At 40.3% G+C, this 18,793-nt stretch overlaps 1 long non-coding RNA gene across 1 annotated transcript; it reads left to right on the forward strand.

Annotated features, from left to right (window-relative positions):
* Positions 1–15,455: 15,455 nt before the first annotated feature.
* On the forward strand, positions 15,456–18,793 carry LOC122753336. Its single transcript, XR_006356272.1, has 3 exons — positions 15,456–15,615; positions 16,338–16,421; positions 18,691–18,793. It is a non-coding gene; the product is annotated as an uncharacterized LOC122753336 (long non-coding RNA).

Genomic DNA, 18,793 nt, shown 5'->3' on the forward strand with positions numbered 1-18,793 from the left:
TTGCATATATTAGAAGCAGTAGGGAGCCTTTCCTACCTGGAGGGGGCATGTTCCCTATACTCTAACCATTTGTTTATCCTTTTGCTTTTGAAGCTCTGAGTTCATTAGATCTCAGTTTCCCTTTCTCAACTCCTTCAAAATCCTACCTAAACTCTGTTGCCTTTTGTCAGATTTTTATGGATTGGCCTAGACAACGAAAGCCAGCTTTTTTGCTCCCACTGCAAAGGTGGCATCCATGGAAGAAGTATACTGGACAAACCATTGAACTTGGAGTCAGAAGTCCTGGGTCTGAGTCCTGGCACTGGCAGTTAAAGTGAAGGGTTCTTGGGCAAGTCTTTTTATTTTCCTGAAGCCTAAGTTTTCTCATCTGAAGCTGGGGAAAATAACATTTGCACTATCCATCTCACAAGATTTTCGTGAAGAAAGGCTTCTGTTAACTGAGGTGTTATGCTTGATTATTAAATTATTATCCACATTGGGTCAAATGATTTCTGAGAGCCCTTCCTAGTTAAAAAAAATTCTATGATCTACATGCTTCCCAGAGGTCTGGATTGAGGTCTAGGGTAGGCTGTCTGTAACTACAATACATACGCTGTTACAATAGGAGCAGAGAAAAGGCAGGCTCTGGCTCTTTGATCCTCCTGATCCACTGGGCAACAGCCAGGGTAGCTGGGGGTGTGGAATGTGGTATTGGTGCTGGTTCTATGCCAGGCACTGCTGTGTAGGCGCTGGGCATTCCTTCCCCCACGCTGCCCAGCAGGGAGAGGGAGAGCTCTTAGGTGGAGTGGGAAGGAATAATAATAATAGCTTTTTGATAACTTTTATAGTTATCAAGTGTTACATAAATGATCTCATTTGATATACCCAACAACTTTGTGAGGTAGGTAACACAAGTATTGTCACACTCATTTGAAATATTGGGAAACTTGAAGTTTAGAAAGGGGAAATGACTTGCCTGAGGTAATACATGTAGTATGGAGCAGAAATGCAATTTGAACCCAGGCCTTCCGACTTCAAGCTGGTCTTCATTAGATGATACCATATTAGGGATAATTAATACTTTAATTTTGTTTACTTGACAGGGTTGTTGTGAGGAAAGTGTTCTACAAACGTTAAAGCACTAATATGATGCTATTAAACTCCTAGGGGTAGGGGCAATGTCCTTTTCTTATTTATCTGTCCACCATCACTCCAGTGACCTTTGTTAACTGACTCCCTCAGGGGATATACACGGGCAGCTGTTCACACACAAAGGACTTCTTTTGGACATCGAATTCAACTTGCATACTTTATAAGGGCAGAAGGCGAATAAATACCCAGACAAATTTCATCTCCCCTTTCCATAGCCTCAAAGGTTGGTCTGGCTCCAGCCAGGCTACAGAGTTGTAAAACTACTCTTGGAAGACCTCAGAAGTTTAATCCCTTTATTTGCTTATTTATTTAGTCATTTGCTTGTTTATTCTTTCATTTGTTCCTTCATTTATTTGTTCATTCGCTTATTCATTTAGTTGTTTATTCATCCATCCATCCATCTATCTATCTATCTATCTATCTATCTATCTATCTATCTATCTATCTATCTATCTATCTATCTATCTATCTATCTATCTATCTATCTATCTACCTATCTACCTATCTACCTATCTGTCTTTACAGAGAAAGACACTGAAATCTAAAGGGTTGAAGTGTCCTGCCCCTGGTCACATGGCTAATAAGTACTATAGATGGGATTTGATTTCAGGTCTTCTGAATTACAAATCTAGAAAGATTTTAACTAGCACCTTTAGGTCACCCCTCTGCTCCTCCAAGCCACCCCAAAAGTGAAACAGTGTTGAGGTGGTTACATGAGGACTTTAGGATAAAAACTAATCTGGCTGATAAACATATATGGAGCAGCTAGCTGTCATAGTGGATAAAGTGCCAGATCTGAAGTCAGGGAGACGGGAGTTTAAATATAGCCTTAGATATTATTTGCTGTGCGACTCTGGGCAAATCACTTAGCCCCCTTTGCCTCAGTTTTTTCATCTGTAAAATGAGCTGGATGAGGAAATAGCAGATCACTTCAGCATCTCTGACAAGAAAACACCAAATGGGGTCACAAAGAGCCGGACACGACTGAACAGCAAAAATTATATATTTATATAAATTATAGAATTTAGATCTGGGAAGGGGGCCTAGAGATCCAGTTCCTTCATTTTACAAACAAGACTCAAGAAGGTAGTTACTTGTATGAGCTAATTTTTGAGAGAGAATCACAAGACAAATATATCCTCTGATTAAAGAGCATTGTGGGGCATTTGCCACAATAGCCCACCCACTTCTCATGAAACAGATATATTCAGGGTGATAGTCTGGGACATCAGCATGCACAAACATACATATAAACACACATGCTTATCTATCCAGATATTTACATACCTATTCACACACAGAGTTATATAAATTGATAGTTTCTTGGTATACATATATATATGCATTACATATATATGTATCTGTGTGTGTGTATGTTTGTGTGTGTTTAAGTACATTGGCCTATATTAACACAGAAGCCTATGGAGGTTTATACATTCATTCCTATTCACACAGACATGCATTTTGAGATATATGTATATCTATATTTTTTCTCACACATGGACATATGACACTTCTTCCCCACATCAAGATGTACACATGTCTTTTTTTTTTTTTGGTGAGGCAAATGGGGTTAAGTGACTTGCCCAGGGTCACACAGCTAGTTAGTGTCAAGGGTCTGAGTTTGGATTTGAACTCAGGTCCTCCTGAATTCAGGGCTGGTGCTCTATCCACTGAGCCACCTAGCTGCCCCGATGTATACATGTCTTACATATACGTGATTAGAAAAGGAGGGGGTTATCTATTTGTAAAAATAATGCAATTAAAAAAATACCAGAACTAATGCATCTCCTTGGGAAAAAGGAGTGTTGTCCTTTTCATGGTAGTCACCTTGGAAAACTATAGTCTTACTTCTATTGCTATTCTATTTCTCAGGGAGCATTTAGAAAACTGTTTTAAGAATTGGTGTTAAAACTTGCAGTATAACCCTTTGAAATACCCTCCCTGTTAGCAAATCTTCAGCCCTTGAAAGTGCATTTCGTTTTTAGAAACAGCCAAAAGTCATTCACAGACAAGGCTGGTGAATGAGGTTAATACTCAAGGTGGGTAATGTCTTGAGTTCAAAATGAAGTTTGATGATAAAATCAGTCAGTAAACATTTATTAGATACTGACTTTGTGCCAGGCACTTTGGTAAGCTGGGTACACAAGAGAGACAGAAACATTCTCCTTGCCCTCAAGGAGCTCACGTGCTCAAGGGGTAAATGACATGTAAATAACTAGATACATCCAAGGTAAATACAGAGTAGATGGAAGGAAGGCAAACTCAGAGGGGAAAGCATTATCAATCAATCAACAAGTATTTATTAAATGCTTACTATGTTTCAGGCACTGTTCTAGGCTCTGGGAATACAAATAAAGAGAATGAAAAAACCCTAATAGCAAAATGTTTTTATTCTAATGGGAGAGATAAAGCAAATGAATGTGATGTTTACAAGGTAGTTTGTGAGGAAGGACCAAAACAGACCTCCTGCAAAAATTGGGGTTTCAGTTGCATTTTTAAGGAAGTCAGGGAAGCTAAGAGATGGAGATAAGGTGGGAGAGTATTTCATCCATGTGGATAGCCAATGCATATACAGGCCTGCAGTCGGGAGATGGAACATCTACTTTGAGGAACATTGAGTAAGCTAGTGAAGATGGATGAAAGAGTGTATAGAGGGAAATAAAGTATGAAGACTTCAAAGGTAAAAAGAGGCTAGGTTGTGAAGGGCTTTACATGCCAGAGAATTTGATTCTAGAGTTTACAGGGAGCCTCTGGTTTGGTGGAAAACACCTAAGGGCCTGCCTGGCATCAGAACACCTAGGCTTGAATGCCTCTCCTTTCCCTTAATATCTCTGAAAAGTCATAACAACCTCCCTGAGCCTCTGTTTCCCTTGAGGACTCAATTTCTGCATTTGTAAAATTAATGGCATTTGATTAGATTATCCATTCAGCTTTACATTCTGATGTTAAGTTCTAGTACATTTTGTTAGGGCAGCTAGGTGGCTCAGAGCATAGAGTGCTGGTCCTGGAGTCAAGAAGACTCCTCTTCCTAAGTTCAAATCTGGCCTCAGATACTTACTACCTATGTGACTCTGGGAAAGTCACTTAACACTGTTTGCCTCCGTTTCCTCATCTGTAAAATGAGCTGGAGAAGGAAATGGCAAACCACTCCAGTGTCTTTGCCAAGAAAACTCCAAATGGGATCATAAAGAGTCAGACAGGACTGAACAGCAGCAACATTTTGTTAAAAAGCGCAGACCTGCTCCTGGCCTCACCTTGTGCACTCCAGCATCCACATTTGTGAGTCTGGACATGGAAACATGCATACACATGACCGACATATACAGGTAAAACATCCATCCTTATGTTATCTACACAGTACAGACCATAGCATCGAACGAGGGCCCAGGGAGCATGTGTATTGTCTTGGATCCTATGGGGAAATGTAGAGATAACATTCAAAGCATAGTCATAGAGCCCAGACTTATGATTCCAAACCCCACAGCAGAGACGCCAGCACATAAGGTTGATTTTGCTGTGGGACTCAGAAAGACCTCGAACTACATTTCTTGCCTATATCCCCAGCTGGGAATCCCATGCCTGCTTTTTTTAGGGGATAAGTCTGACACCCTGGGAAAGGGGAGGTAGCTGATCTGAAGCTAAAGGGTCAGGAGCCATTTCCCACCCTTATCCCCTTTCAGGGGTTTCCTAAGGGGCAGGGCCATTCCTTGTTAGAGAAACCTCCTGTCAATGGCACCTGTTACCCAGCATATCTCCATAGCAACCAGCAGGGGGTCAGCTCCAGGGCAGACAGGAGGGGGAGGAGAGCAGGGATGCACATGAGGTTATTTGGTGGGGGCCGGTCAGGTGGAGGCGATGGAAGAGAGGAATGAGAAAAGGGAGAATGGCAGAGCTCAGAGCATTGTTCTGGCTCAGGTCTCTAGGTTTTGGTGCTCTCTGCTGGTGTTAGGGAGCATTGCAGGCACAGATCATGAAGCATCTCCCAGGATGAGTGGTCCTCAAAAGCTAAGAGGCCTGGACAGGTAGGTAGGTCGATCACCATGTCATTCCTTCTGGCCCTAGATAGACCATACATCGTGAAACTCAGAGAAACATGTTCGTGAATGCAGATTTGGTTTAGTGTAAGGAATACTGACTCTGATGCTTTCAATTTGGAAGAGCATTTATTAAGAGCCTGCGATAATCAATGGACTATGTTGGATGATGAGAATACAAAGATGAAAGCAAAACAGTTCTTTGCATTAGACAGGTTATATTCCAGAGGGGAGGAGAATGAGGTGGAAAGGAATATACCTGGTACATGGATATAGATATGTAAATTTAAGATAATTTGAGGTGGAGGCCAAGGGGAAGAGAATCAAAAGACTTTATGGAGGATGGGACATCTGAGGGCTTTTTTTTTTAAGATAAGAATTTTTGTGGAAAAGATAAGAATTTTGAGGGGCAGAGATATAGAAGGAATGAGTATGAGGGACAGTTTGGACAAATGTCTAAGAAATGGAATGTCAAGTTTAGGCAACAATTGTGTATCAGTTTGCCTTGGCCAATCTCAGAAGCCATCTAAGTGAACCGGTACCAGAACAAGAATTTCCTTGACAAAGTCAATCAGTAGTAATCCAGCCTTTGTTTAAAGACCTCTTGAAAGGGAGAACTCACTACATTTTAACGTCTCTCATTCTACTTTCAGATAGTACAGTTTGTTAGAAAGTTTTTTTTTCCTTCCATGAACCCTAAATCTGCCTCTCTGCAACTTTTCTCTCAGGCTAAGGAGAACAAGTCCCATTCAAGATGGCTGTCTTGGGGCAGCTAGGTGGCACAGTGGATAAAGCACTGGCCCTGGATTCAGGGGAACCTGAGTTCAAATCCGGTCTCAGACACTTGACACTCACTAGCTGTGTGACCTTGGGCAAGTCACTCAACCCTCATTGCCCCACAACAACAACAACAACAACAACAACAACAACAACAACAACAACAACAAAAACCAAAACAAGATGGCTGTCTTGCTGGCACTCACTATGCCAAAAGTTCTTTTTTTAAGGTTAAATGCCCACAGTTCTTTCAGATGATCCACATATGGCATGTCTTGTCTATATTTGTTGCTTCCAGTTTAGGGATGGGGTGGAACTAGCTCGTGAGAAAAGGCAATTGAGAGAAGCTTATTGTTAAATTTTCAGTGAGAGCATTTACAATTGGCAAAGGCTACAAACCAAGGTTGGTTTATTGTTTTATTGATAGTCTGGATTTAAGAAAGTAATGGAGAAAATATCAATCATGCAGATTAAATTTAAAAGTGTGTTATGGGTACATTTTATTTCTTGGAGAACTAGTTGTTAAACCTTTACCAGCCCACTCCTGTTCTAGTTCCTCTCCTTTTAGTCACTCCTCAATTCTTTGCCATCTGTGTTCTGACCTCATATTTAGGCAGCTAGGTAGCACAGTGGATAGAGTTCCAGGCTTGGAGTCAGGATGACTCATCTTCTGTGTTTAGATCTGGCCTCAGATATTTACCAGCTGTGTGACCCTGAACAAGTCCCTTAACCCTGTTTGCCTCAGTTTCCTCATCTGTAAAATGAGCTGGAGAAGGTAATGGCAAACCACTCCAGTATCTTTGCCAAGAAGACTCTAGGGGCGGCTAGGTGGCGCAGTGGATAAAGCACCGGCCCTGGATTCAGGAGTTCCTGAGTTCAAATCCGGCCTCAGACACTTGACACTTACTGGCTGTGTGACCCTGGGCAAGTCACTTAACCCCATTGCCCCATAAAAAAAAAAAAAGAAGACTCCAAATGGGGTCATAAAGAGTCAGACAGGACATGAAGAATGATTGAACAACAAGAGAAGTCTGACCTCATAACTCAACTGAAAGTACTCCTTCCAAAGTTATCAATGATCTCTTAATTGCCAAATTTGATAGTCCTCCTGCCCCTCCTCCCACTCATCTTTCATTACCATTTTGATATGCTTGGTCCTTTCTTCCTGAATACTCTTTCTTGTTGTATTTTTATGACACTTATATCTCATCATCAACATCACCCTCCTCCTCCAACTGGGGATATTCCCTAGGTTCTGTCTAGGGTTCTCTTTTCATTTTTTTTAAAAATCTATTTCTTGGTGACCTCATCAGCTTCTGCAATTCAGAGATCTATATATCAAGCTACAAGCTCTTTCTTGAACTTCTCTCATACAGTGCCCACTGCATATTAGAATTTCAAACTAAATGTCTTAGAGACATCCTAAACTGGACATGTCAAAATCAGAATTCATTATTGCTATTGTTATATCCAACCCCTCCGAGAAACTTCCTTATTTTTATTGAAAATAGTATCATTCTTCCAACTTCCCAGGCTTATAAATTCAGCATTATCCTCACTTTCTCACCCTACTTATCTAATTGGTTTTCAAATCTTGAGGTTTCTGTCTCCACAATATTTCTTTTATTAGTGAGGCAATTGGGGTTAAGTGACTTACCCAGGGTCACACAGCTAGTAAGTGTTAAGTGTCTGAGGCCGGATTTGAACTCAGGTCCTCCTGACTCCAGGGTCGGTGCTCTATCCACTGTGCCACCTAGCTGGCCCTCACAATATCTCTTGAATCTGACACCTCCTCTCTGCTTGCACAGCTACTACCTTGGTTCAAGTTTATAATATTTCTCATCTAGACTATTCCAATGGCCTTCCAATTGGATTCCCTATCCTATGGCTTTTCCTACTCTAGTCCATACAACTTTCAAAGTAATTTCCTTTAAGTATAGATCAAATAGTATGACTCCCCCACTCAATAAATACCAGTACTTCTCTATCACTGCTTAGATCAAATATAAACTTCTCTAGTTGACTTTTAAAGTCCTTCACAGCTTGGGCCTAACTTACCTTTCTAATATAATTATGCATTAAATCAGCTTCCTGTACTCTATAGACCATTTAAATGGACCTTCCCTCTGCTCCCTAATACACAACACCCCATCTCCCATTCCCATGCTTCTGGCTAACTCCCATACCTGGAATGCAGGATACCACCCATGAAAGCAGTAAACAGCTTTAGCAAGAACATTTGATAAATTACAGAGTATCTGAAGAAGAGCAACCCCAAAATGATTAAGGGCTTCAAAGTCATCAATCAAACAATAATCAACAAGTATTTTTAAGCCTCTGCCATAGGCCAGCTGGACTCTAAAGATACAAAGACAGGAAAAGAAACAATTACTACTTCCATGCAGCAAATATTCTATTAGGGCAGATATGATATACATATCATACATATCATATAAGTGTGTACGGAATGAATATAAACAGAATAGACATAAGATGGCTAAATATAAGGTAGCTTTAGAGGGAGGACATTAGCAGTTGGGGGAAATTAGAAAAGTTTTTGAATAAAAGATAGTATTTGAACTGCATTTTATGGAAAAGAAAGATTCTATGACATGGAATGGCATATGCAAAGAAAAGCATGTAGGCCTTGACCAGGCTAAATTTTCTTTTGGATTGTTGAATTTGAAATGCCTATAGGATGTACAGTTGGAAATGTTATTGATATGCTCAAGAGAAAATAGGGATGGATCTAGAGATGTCGGAGTTTCTATCATGCACAGAGATGATAAAACCATGGGAACATAAGTCTATGAAGACAATGCACAGAATAGGGAGGGAAAGGAGCCCAAAGACAAGGACTTGGGGTATACCCATAGTTAAAGGAACAGTATATATGAGTAAAGAAGAGTCAGCATGACTTAGTATATAGGGCACTTAGTTTGGATACAGGAAGACCTGCCTCAGACAATTACTACTTGATCCTCTGTAAGTTACATCACATCTCTGCAGCTCAGTCTCATCTATAAAATTAGGGGGGTGGACTCAATGGTTTCCAAAGTCTATAACAACTCTAAAGCTATGATCTCATGATCCAATGAGGCTGAAAAGGAGCAAGAAGACAGAAAGGAAGGAGTGCCATGAAATCCAGAGAGTAGAGGGCATTTTGGGGAGAGGATGGTCAATATGGTCATACACTGCAGAGAGGTCAAGAAGAATAAGGACTGATCAAAGGCCATTAAATTTGGCAATCAGAAACCACTGCTATCTTTGAGAATAGAATTTATTTGAAAAATGAACTTGAAAACCAGAATATAAAGAGTTGAGAAAGGAGAGGAAAAGAATTGGAAGTACAGATGGCAGGTAGGTTTTTGTAGGAGAGGAAGAAATGGCAGCTGAAGGAGATGAGAGGGTCAAAACAGAGGATATTTTTAAGGATATGGGAGACTTTGGAATATTTGCTCGTAACAGGGAAAGAGACAATATATACAGGGATAGATTGTAGATTTGAAAGCTGGGGGATGATTTTAGATGGCAATCTTCCAAAAGAAACTGGAAATGAGATTGAAGGAGCAAGGAGAGACTTTGATCTTAGAAAGGAGAAGAGCAACCTCTTCATCAGAGACTGTAGTAAAGGAGAAAAAGGTAGGATGATATCAAGGAGTTTTAAGACATAGAGTAAGGGAGAAGGGGAACTTATGGAAAATCACCTCTATTTTCTCAGTAAAGTATGAGATAAGGTACTTTGCTGAGAGGGAGGGAAGTCGGGTTGGTGTGGGAAGCTTGAGAGAAGAGGTTTGGATTAGCTGATTGGAGAATATGATAGTGAATCAATAATGTTTATAAAGTACTTTGTAACCTTAAAGTACTACATAAATGTCAACTATTATTATTATTGTAAATAGTAAATGTTTCAATATTTTCATACTTCAGGGATTAGTAATTTTATTGATGTGGATATTTTCTCTAGTAAAATAGATGGAAGCCCCCATACTTGGGCAGATCTTAGTACCTTTCAGGATGGTCTTGGAGAGTTGCTGGGGACAAAATACTCATTCACTTTGGCCAACCTGATGATGAGACTCTCTTAATTTAGCTAGGTGGGTTTAGGGACAATAAATGCCATCTATTATTATCTGGTCTATCAGTTTCATCATTGGAAAATTCTTCCTTAAGTTTCAACAAAGCCACTTGATTCAGTTTAATGCTGTTTCCTCTTGTGCAGCCCTCAGTTGTAATAGAGGACAGCTATTTATCAGCCTCTGTGTAATAATCCTCTAGAGGCTTGAAGACTGTCATTAAGTTGTTCCTCAATCTTCTGTTGTTCAAGCAAAACAATCCCAGTTCCTTAACCTTCCTCCAACCTTTTCACCATTTCTGTGGCTCTTCTTTGAACCTTTTCTCTTAGGTGGCTGAGCCCAGAATAGCTCATATTTTTATGTTTTTTTTTTTTTTTTACAGCTTGGAGTACTTCACTCACAACAACCCCAAGAAGTAGTTAGCAGAGGTGTTGTTATCTCTATGCTATAGATGAGTAAACCGAGTCTCAGAGAAATTAGGTGGCTGACCAAACGTCATGTGGTGGTAGAGCTAGAACCCAAACCCAGATCTGATGACTTCAGAGCTCTTTCAATGAATACTACATTAACTTCAGAACAAACCCCAGGAGCTAGCCACAATAGGGCTGAAAGTAATGGCCTGAAGATTATATGCCCAGTAGGCAGCTAGGTAGCAGAGGGAATGGAGTGCTGGACTTGGAGTCAGGTGAACCTGAGTTGAAACCATACTTCATATACTTCATAGCTGTGTGACTCTGAGCAGGTCATTGAACTTTGGTCTGCTTTAGTTTCCTTACCTTACAAAGTTATCTTGAGGATAAAATTAGATAATATTTGTAAAATGGTTTGCAAATCTTAAAGCAGACTATAAATATAACTCATTATTATTGTTTTTGAATTTCTAAATCACTCTTTTTATACCACAACACTCACTTTTTACTTATAGTCTACTGTGATCTCAAGCTCTTCCTGCTCTATCCCACCCTAGCCTTATCATATTACAGCCTAACACCTTCTTAGAGTTTTCTTCTTGTAAGAGTACCCCCTGATGTTTGTCCCAAAAAACGTACCCTCATTATGGCAGTCATTAAGCCATGGCTGTGTCTATATCTGAAGACAAGTGTTTATGGCCCTCCCCTCCCCTTCTGATGTTTGATGTTGCCTTCCCTATGGCCAAATCACTGATAAGGTTTGATCTTTTTAGGGCTTTTGATGATCCTTTTGTGAGGAGCTGTATCTAACTCCAGTGCCTCATGATGAAGTCTTATTGACTATGCACCATGCCCTGAGGTGTACTTTCTGTTTCTATTTACAGCTTAAAAGCAGCCATGCCCAGCTCGGTACCTAGGTGAGGTTTCCAACCCTGCTGAGACTCTGGATGGGTTGTGGAGCTTGGCTCTGTGCCTATTTCTGGGATGTCAGGGTCTCTCTATAGACCAAGATTTTCTGCCCCATTGTTCCTTTTCTGTGTCAATATCGGCCTCACTTTATTCCTGTAGGTCTCAGTTTGCTACCTGTGCCACCATCAGGGGCAGAAACTGTTCTTTGCTGCCCCCATGTGGTCACTCTAAACCCATCCTTACTCCTAATGTACTGCTCCCCCAGCGTGGCCACTATACCATAATGCAACCTACTTCCAGACTAAGTTGGTGACAGTTCCCACATTCTTGAGTTTTATAGTTTCACAGGTTTGTAGGGACTGTGAGAATTCAGTAGACTATCCCTTACCTTAGCCTTCACCTAGAGGTAGAAAGACCTATCCTTTCTTTCTTATATTGTTCCATTATTCATTTGCTTCTCTGAAGGAGGGTAGGAGATTTAGAACTAGGAGATACCTTAGAGGTCATATAGTCCAAACGCTTCACTGATGAAGAAACTGAGGCTCTGAGAGTTAAGAAGCCTATCCAATATCACCCAAGCAGTTAATGGCAGAGTTGGAACTTAAACCCCAAATGCTCTGATTCCAAATTCACCACTCTTTCCTCTTTATTAAATAATTCCAAATACCATAACCTTTTTTCAAAGGTCTTATTTTCTTACATTCATCATCATCTGTCAGGCTTGTTATTGAAGTGATTTCTCACTGAGTGGAAAGTTGTGCTATCTAGATGACCTCTAAATTCCCTTCTAACTCTAAATTCTGTGTTCTCTGGGCCTTTTCCCAAATTCTTCCTACCTCACTGAGATTGTGAAACCCAGGACAAAGCACTTCCCCATTTACCTGGACAATGACAGACTTCCTTCCTGTAATGAAAACCAGGTCTCCATCAGTTTACAATGAACAATTCTACATTGTGCCTTGAATTCTTCCTCCTCCCATGGACTCTGGGCCCTGTGCCCAGGGTATGGTCACAGAACCACAGAATTTCAGAGTGGGAAGGGACAATCTAGTCAGAAGAGGTTATCTAGCTCAACACATCCATGAACTAGAAAGCCCTTTGCAAAAGCTCTAATAAGTGACCATTCATTCACACTTTGCCTGAAGACCTCTTGGGAGGCAGAACCCATTATTTCCAGTAGATTCCTTTTCCACTTTTGGATAGTCCCCCAAAGGAAGATTGTGTGGTTTCTGCTTATGGACAAGTAGTATTTTTCTTCTTTTCTTAAACTCTAGTAGGAGAAGAGTGGGGAATTGGCATGAACAAAGTTAAGAAAATGTAAAATTTCTTCATGGGTTAGTTTGACTGGAGTTCCCCATCTGATGACAAAGACACACATGAAACAGACATTCAAAGGAGCAGGTAGATGAAGGCAATGTTAACTATCTATACTCTATGATATAAAGGTGATGATAGGAGCAGCAGCACTAATTGAGAACTCACTTCATACTAAGCACTATGTTAAGCACCAGAGATACAAAGAAAAGCAAAGAAATGATTTCTCCTTCCTTGAGGACCTCATATTCTAATGGGGGAAACGATGCAAACAACTATAACAATGCAAGATGTATTTAAGAGTGTAAATGGTAACTAATTTTAGAGTGAAGTCTTAAGCAGTGGGAGAAGGTAAAGGGGGCCAGAAAGACTTCTTGTAGAATATAAGATTTAAACTGATCCTTTAAAGAAGCCAGAAGTCAGAGGTAAAGAGGGAGAAATTTCAAGGAATGGATGACAGCCAGTGAAAATTCAGGAGTTAGAGCATCATGTGTAGAAAGCAGCCATTATTCCTGGATTGTAGGCTATGTGGAAGTAAGTGAAGATTAAAAAAAACCTGGAAAGGTAGGAAGCATCCAGGTTGTGAAGGGAATTAAAAGACAAACAGAGGATTTTATATTTGATGCTGGACATAATAGGGAGTCACTGAAGTTGATTGAGTAGGGGTGGGATATAGTCAGACCTGTGTTTTAGGAAGATAATGTTGGTAGTTGAAGGGAGATAGATTGGATAGAGAAGTGACTTGAGGTAGGGAGGCCAAGTAGCAGGATATTCTAAAAGGCCAGGTGTGAGGTGATAAGGGCTTTCACCAGAGTGGTGGCTATGTTTGTAGAGAGAAGGGGACATATATGAGTAATGTTGTGAAAATAGAAACCACAAGACTTGGAAATAAATTGGATATGTATAGAGAATATGAATGGGGAGTTAAGAATGATGCCAATGATGCAAGCCTGGATGACTAGAAGGATGGTAGTGTCCTTTGATAGGGAAGATGGGAAGACAGGAGGGTTTGGGGTGAAGGAAAATAAATTCTGTTTTACACATATTGACATATGTATGGGACATCCAGTTTGAGATATTCAATAGCCAGTTGGTGATATAAGATTATATATAGTATATATGTTATATATTATATTATATATAAGATATAAGGTCAAGAGAGATGTTAGGGTATGTAGGAGTACATGGGGAAGTGGAACATAGGGAAAGACAGTCATGATGAAGAGTTGGAAGAAGGGAGAGGAGGGAACTTGGTGGCAAGAAATAGGGAGGTCACTCCTGGTGGCAATTGGGTAATGGTTTATGGAAAGGTTTGGAAGTAAGAATGAACAAGACTTAAGTAGGAAACTGTATAGGGTTATGAGAATGGAAAAATGAATAAAAGACTAAGTCACTAAAGTTTAGGCCCTAAGAGAGTTCATCACCAATTCTACCACTGTTGTTTTTGAAGTACTTACCCTTCTATTGACCTCCTGATAGACAATATCCCACTGATCATGCTACTGTACACTGGCTCTCCTGCTTGTGTTGGGAAAGGAATTAGAGAGTGTTTCCCAGACTCAGTTTCCCAGGGTTGATTATGGCAGTCAGAAGAGTCATATGTTTATACACATATATAGACACATATATAGATACATATATACACATATATAGACACACATATATATATTCCATACATAACTCTATTTATCAGTTCTTTCTATGATTGCAGATAGTATCTTTCTTTAAAGGTCCTTTATAGTTAATTTGGGTACTTATAATAGTCAAAATAACTTATTCACTTAAATTCATTCTTAAGACAATATTACTGTTATTACATACCATGTTCTCTTTGTTCTGATCATTATCCAGTAAGATCAGGTATAAAACAAAGGTGTCCACTATCACCAATATTATTCAATATTGGAAATCCTAGCAATAGCAACAAAGGAACAAAAAGAACTAGAGGGAATCATTTTAGGGAATGAGATAATAAAACTCTCTCTCTAACAAAGTACATTAGCTCAATTACTTCTTTGTGTCCTCATAATAACCCTGTGAGGTAGATGCTAGTATTATCCGTGCTTTACAGATGATAAGACTGAGGCTCACAGAACTTGTGACTTGCCCTTAGACACACAGTTATTGTCTGAGATAGGATTTGAACTCTGGGCTTCTTGACTCAGAGGCTAGGCTATTGTACCAACAAATTTACTCTTCCCTGTGTAAAAAATTGACCCTTCCTTGTCTACAGATAGACTGTTCACCTCTAGGATTTATAGACTAATTCTATATAGAGACAGATTGACTCTATTTAAAAACAAAGTGACCCTGGGTAGGGAAAACACAGACTTTTGTTTGGAGAGACAGAAGCTTGTGTAAGGGCAGATTGACCTTGCATAAAGACAGACTGATCCCCTTCCCTGAGTGCCTTCTGTAATGCCTGCTTTATTTATTCTTTCCAACAATCTCAGGACATCAGATAGAATAGAAACTTGGCCTAAGTTGGTAAAGATGGTAAAGAAAGCCATGTTTGCTGAACTGCCCACCTTGAGTAAGTTCCCAACTCCCCAACCCCCTGGTCTCTGGCCCTTTAAGCCACTGACAGCAGTGGGGGGGGGGCGGGAGAAAGCATGGGGGGGGGACCCATGATGGATCAGTGAAGATTAAAGAGCCTGGCTGCCAGCCTGTCCCCATGGTAACTTGATGCCATGGGGACTGCTTGGGCCCCATGTGGGGCCTCTTGTTCCCGCAGCCCAGGGAGCACAAAGTCCCAGCTGAAGAAAGAAACAAGGAAGTGAGGTGGGGAGTAAAGTTAGAAAGAACACAGGCTGGCTAGTAGATGAGCTGAGGGAAGGACTAGAAAAACATCCTTGACAGGACACAGAGCCGTGGGACTAAATGAAACAAGGGGAAGAAGATTGTAGACAACAGAGACTACAGGAACTGAGAGTAATGGGGTCAAGAGGACGAGGGAAAATGGTGAGTGAAATGGAGTCTAGGTGGAGTGAAAAGGGAATCAATGGGCCTGAGGCATTGAGAATGAATGAAAGTATACAGAAGACTGAAGGAGTCTAAGGGAAGAAGACACTTTTGGGGTCTAGATTGCTTAGATATTCAGGGGGATGATGACTGGAAGGGACAAGAACAAAGAAAAGTATGAGATAACTATAGGTTGGTAGCCTGAGGGTTATGGGTACCAAGGAGGATAATTGAGTCCCAAGGGATTGGGGACATATAGGAATAGATGGGGAGAGGGTCTAAGATGGTTGGTTGGAGACCAAGAAGGGTAGGAACGAAAGGACTCCAGAATAGTTTGGAGAAAATGAAGGAGACAAAAATGAAAGGAGATGAGAGCAGAGGACAAAAGTATTCTGAGGATAGGACTGCATTGATCAAGGGAGATGATGATGCAGGAGGAAGGGAGATTGGGGTGGGGGGAGAAAAAATAATAAGACAGAACTGAGGATCTATACATGAATGCATCAAAATGTATGTCTATTATGCTTCAGAGTTGAGGTTTAGAGGGGCCTGGACCCCCAATAACAGAAATAGAGAGTCTGAGAGGAATAGGTATGAATTAGGAGGTTTGAGACAGGACATGATTCTGTTGGATGATGTAGGGAGAAAGTTTTTTTTTTCTCAGATTACTTCAAAGAACTGTGGGAATTAACAGTTGAACTTCACCTTCCTTTTTTCTGGAGCCTTCCTTCATTTTAGGTCAGACTCTCATTCTGCGATTGATGTTAATTCAGCCTATCCCCTAAGGAAACTCACAGAGGACTGAGGTGAGAGCTGTTAGCAATTCACTTTTGGGAGCTAGGAGTAGCTTTCAACGTTATTAGTTATACTGAAACTACTCCAAGGGGAAAAAGAACTCTGGACTCCAGGGGTGGTTATACTGGTCCTCAGTCCACAGCTGGTGGTTCTGGGTATGCTTACAAGATAGGCCTGGGGAGCTAGAAAGAATCAAGTGGGATTGATCATGATTCTTTTTTTGTGAGGCAATGAGGGTTAAGTGACTTGCCCAGGGTCACACAGCTGGTGTCAAGTGTCTGAGGTCGGATTTGAACTCAGGTCCTCCTGAATCCAGGGCTAGTGCTTTATCCACTGTGCCACCTAGCTGCCCTCAAGTGGGATTGAGATAAACCTAAAGTGACTTCTAGAAGTGAGGGAAGGTCAGGGCACCATTTACTATGTATCTGTTGTGGGATAAGGTATATTTAGGTGATTCATTCTTTCCTATCTTGTCAAGTTCTTCTCAGCTCCTGCTCATTAATAAACCAATGGATATGGCAGAGTATGTCCAGAACATTGAGAGGACTCAAAATCATGTCATTCAATGAGTAGTCAAAGGAAAGCATTGTTTTATTTTCTTTTTGCCTAGAAAAAAACTTATTGGGAGTTAGGGTATATAATCTCAATCTTCAAATATTTGAAGCATTATTATATGGGAGATGAATTAGTCATACTATGCTTGGCACCAGAGGGCAGGTGTAAGGTCAATACATGTATACCATAGAAGGGTTTCATGCTTCAGGTAGGCTTTGGACTGGACAATCTCTAATATCCCTTTATATCTAGAATATTAAGGCTTCTTATAATATTCTTGTAGAGAAAATGGAGATAGGTGAATTAGATGGCAAGTCAGTGAGGTGAATTTGGAACTGATCAAGTAACTGGACTCAGATCGATTGTTGTTAGCCAGGAGTGATCATGCCCAAGGATCTAGTCTTGGTCACATTCTATTTAACATTTTAATCAATAATTTGAATGAAGGCACAGATGATATGTTTATTAGTCATCCAGCACACAGTTATTAAGCTCTTACTATGTGTTGGGCTCTGTGTTAAGTGCTAGAGATACAAGTAAAGATAAAAACATGGACTCTGTCCTCAAGGAGTTCACATTCTAATTAAATTTGCAGGTAAAACAAAGCTAGAGAGATTATTAATATTAAGGGTATTGTGTAATGATTGGAATGATGCCACCTGCTGGAGACTTACTGTAGAAAAGTTCCGCCATGAAAGGAAGGTCTTTGAGGGCAAGAACATGCGTCTTTTCTTTGGCGCCAGGAAGTGATGTTTGCTAGCAGGGCGCTCTGACTCGCTCTTTTTTTTCCTGAGGACGCTGGTGGAGAAGGGAGCTAGAAATGCGCTCTCCCTTTAATAGATAGGAATCTAGGCCTTTCTCTCTGTCTTTACCAAATTCTTATTCTCCTTAATAAATGCTTAAAAGTCTAACTCTTGCTAAAGCTTATAATTTATTGGCGACCACTCATTAGATATTTTAGACAGACTAGCTAGAATTTTAGCCCTTAACAATTGTGATCCTCAAATGAGGTAATGGATAAACATAATTTTGTAAACCTTGAAGTATAATATAAATGGAAGTTGTAGTTATCATCATCATCATCCTATGGTGATGACTTCATTCCCTGAACTTTCTACTACACTGCCATTCAAGCAATGTTTGTAGAGTAATAGAGGGGTGTGCAGCTAATGCCGAATAGCCAAAGTCTTTGAGGAATAATGTAGTTACATTGTATTATTAACATTTCTTAAGTCTATACAATAAACAGATTAATAAATCAAGCCCTGATTCCTAGCAGTTGCTTATTTCTGGGGTGAAAATGCTCCTACTCAATATTTAACAATTGGCTTTCAGAAAATGGTTAGAGCTGACTTTAGCACACCCCTCACTAACATATTGGATGACACTGAAAAAAGACTTTGACAAGCTAGAATTTTGGGCCGTATTTACTGAAATTTAAAGGGACAAGTGTAAAGGCTATATTTGGATCTAGGGGAAAAAACAACCAACTTCATGAGTAGAAGATGAGGGGAGACCCAGCTAGGTAAATAGTTAAGGTAAAAAAAAAGATCTGGGGATTTCAGTGGACTACAAGTCCAAAGTGAGCAAATAGCATAACAACCAAAACAGCAAAACTTACAGGAGGCAGTATTAATAAAGGCAAAAGGTGATAATACTGTCAAAACTCTACCTTGACCAGACCCCATCTCAAGTATTGTGTTCATTTTGGGTCCCACACTTTAGGAGTTACACTTACAAATTGGAACAAATCCAATGGACAGAGAACAGGATGGTTAGAAGACTAGAGACTGTCTGATATGAAGACTAGCCCTAGGACCCAAGGAAG

Source organism: Dromiciops gliroides, chromosome 4, assembly GCF_019393635.1.
Source record: "Dromiciops gliroides isolate mDroGli1 chromosome 4, mDroGli1.pri, whole genome shotgun sequence".
Taxonomy (NCBI): domain Eukaryota; kingdom Metazoa; phylum Chordata; class Mammalia; order Microbiotheria; family Microbiotheriidae; genus Dromiciops; species Dromiciops gliroides.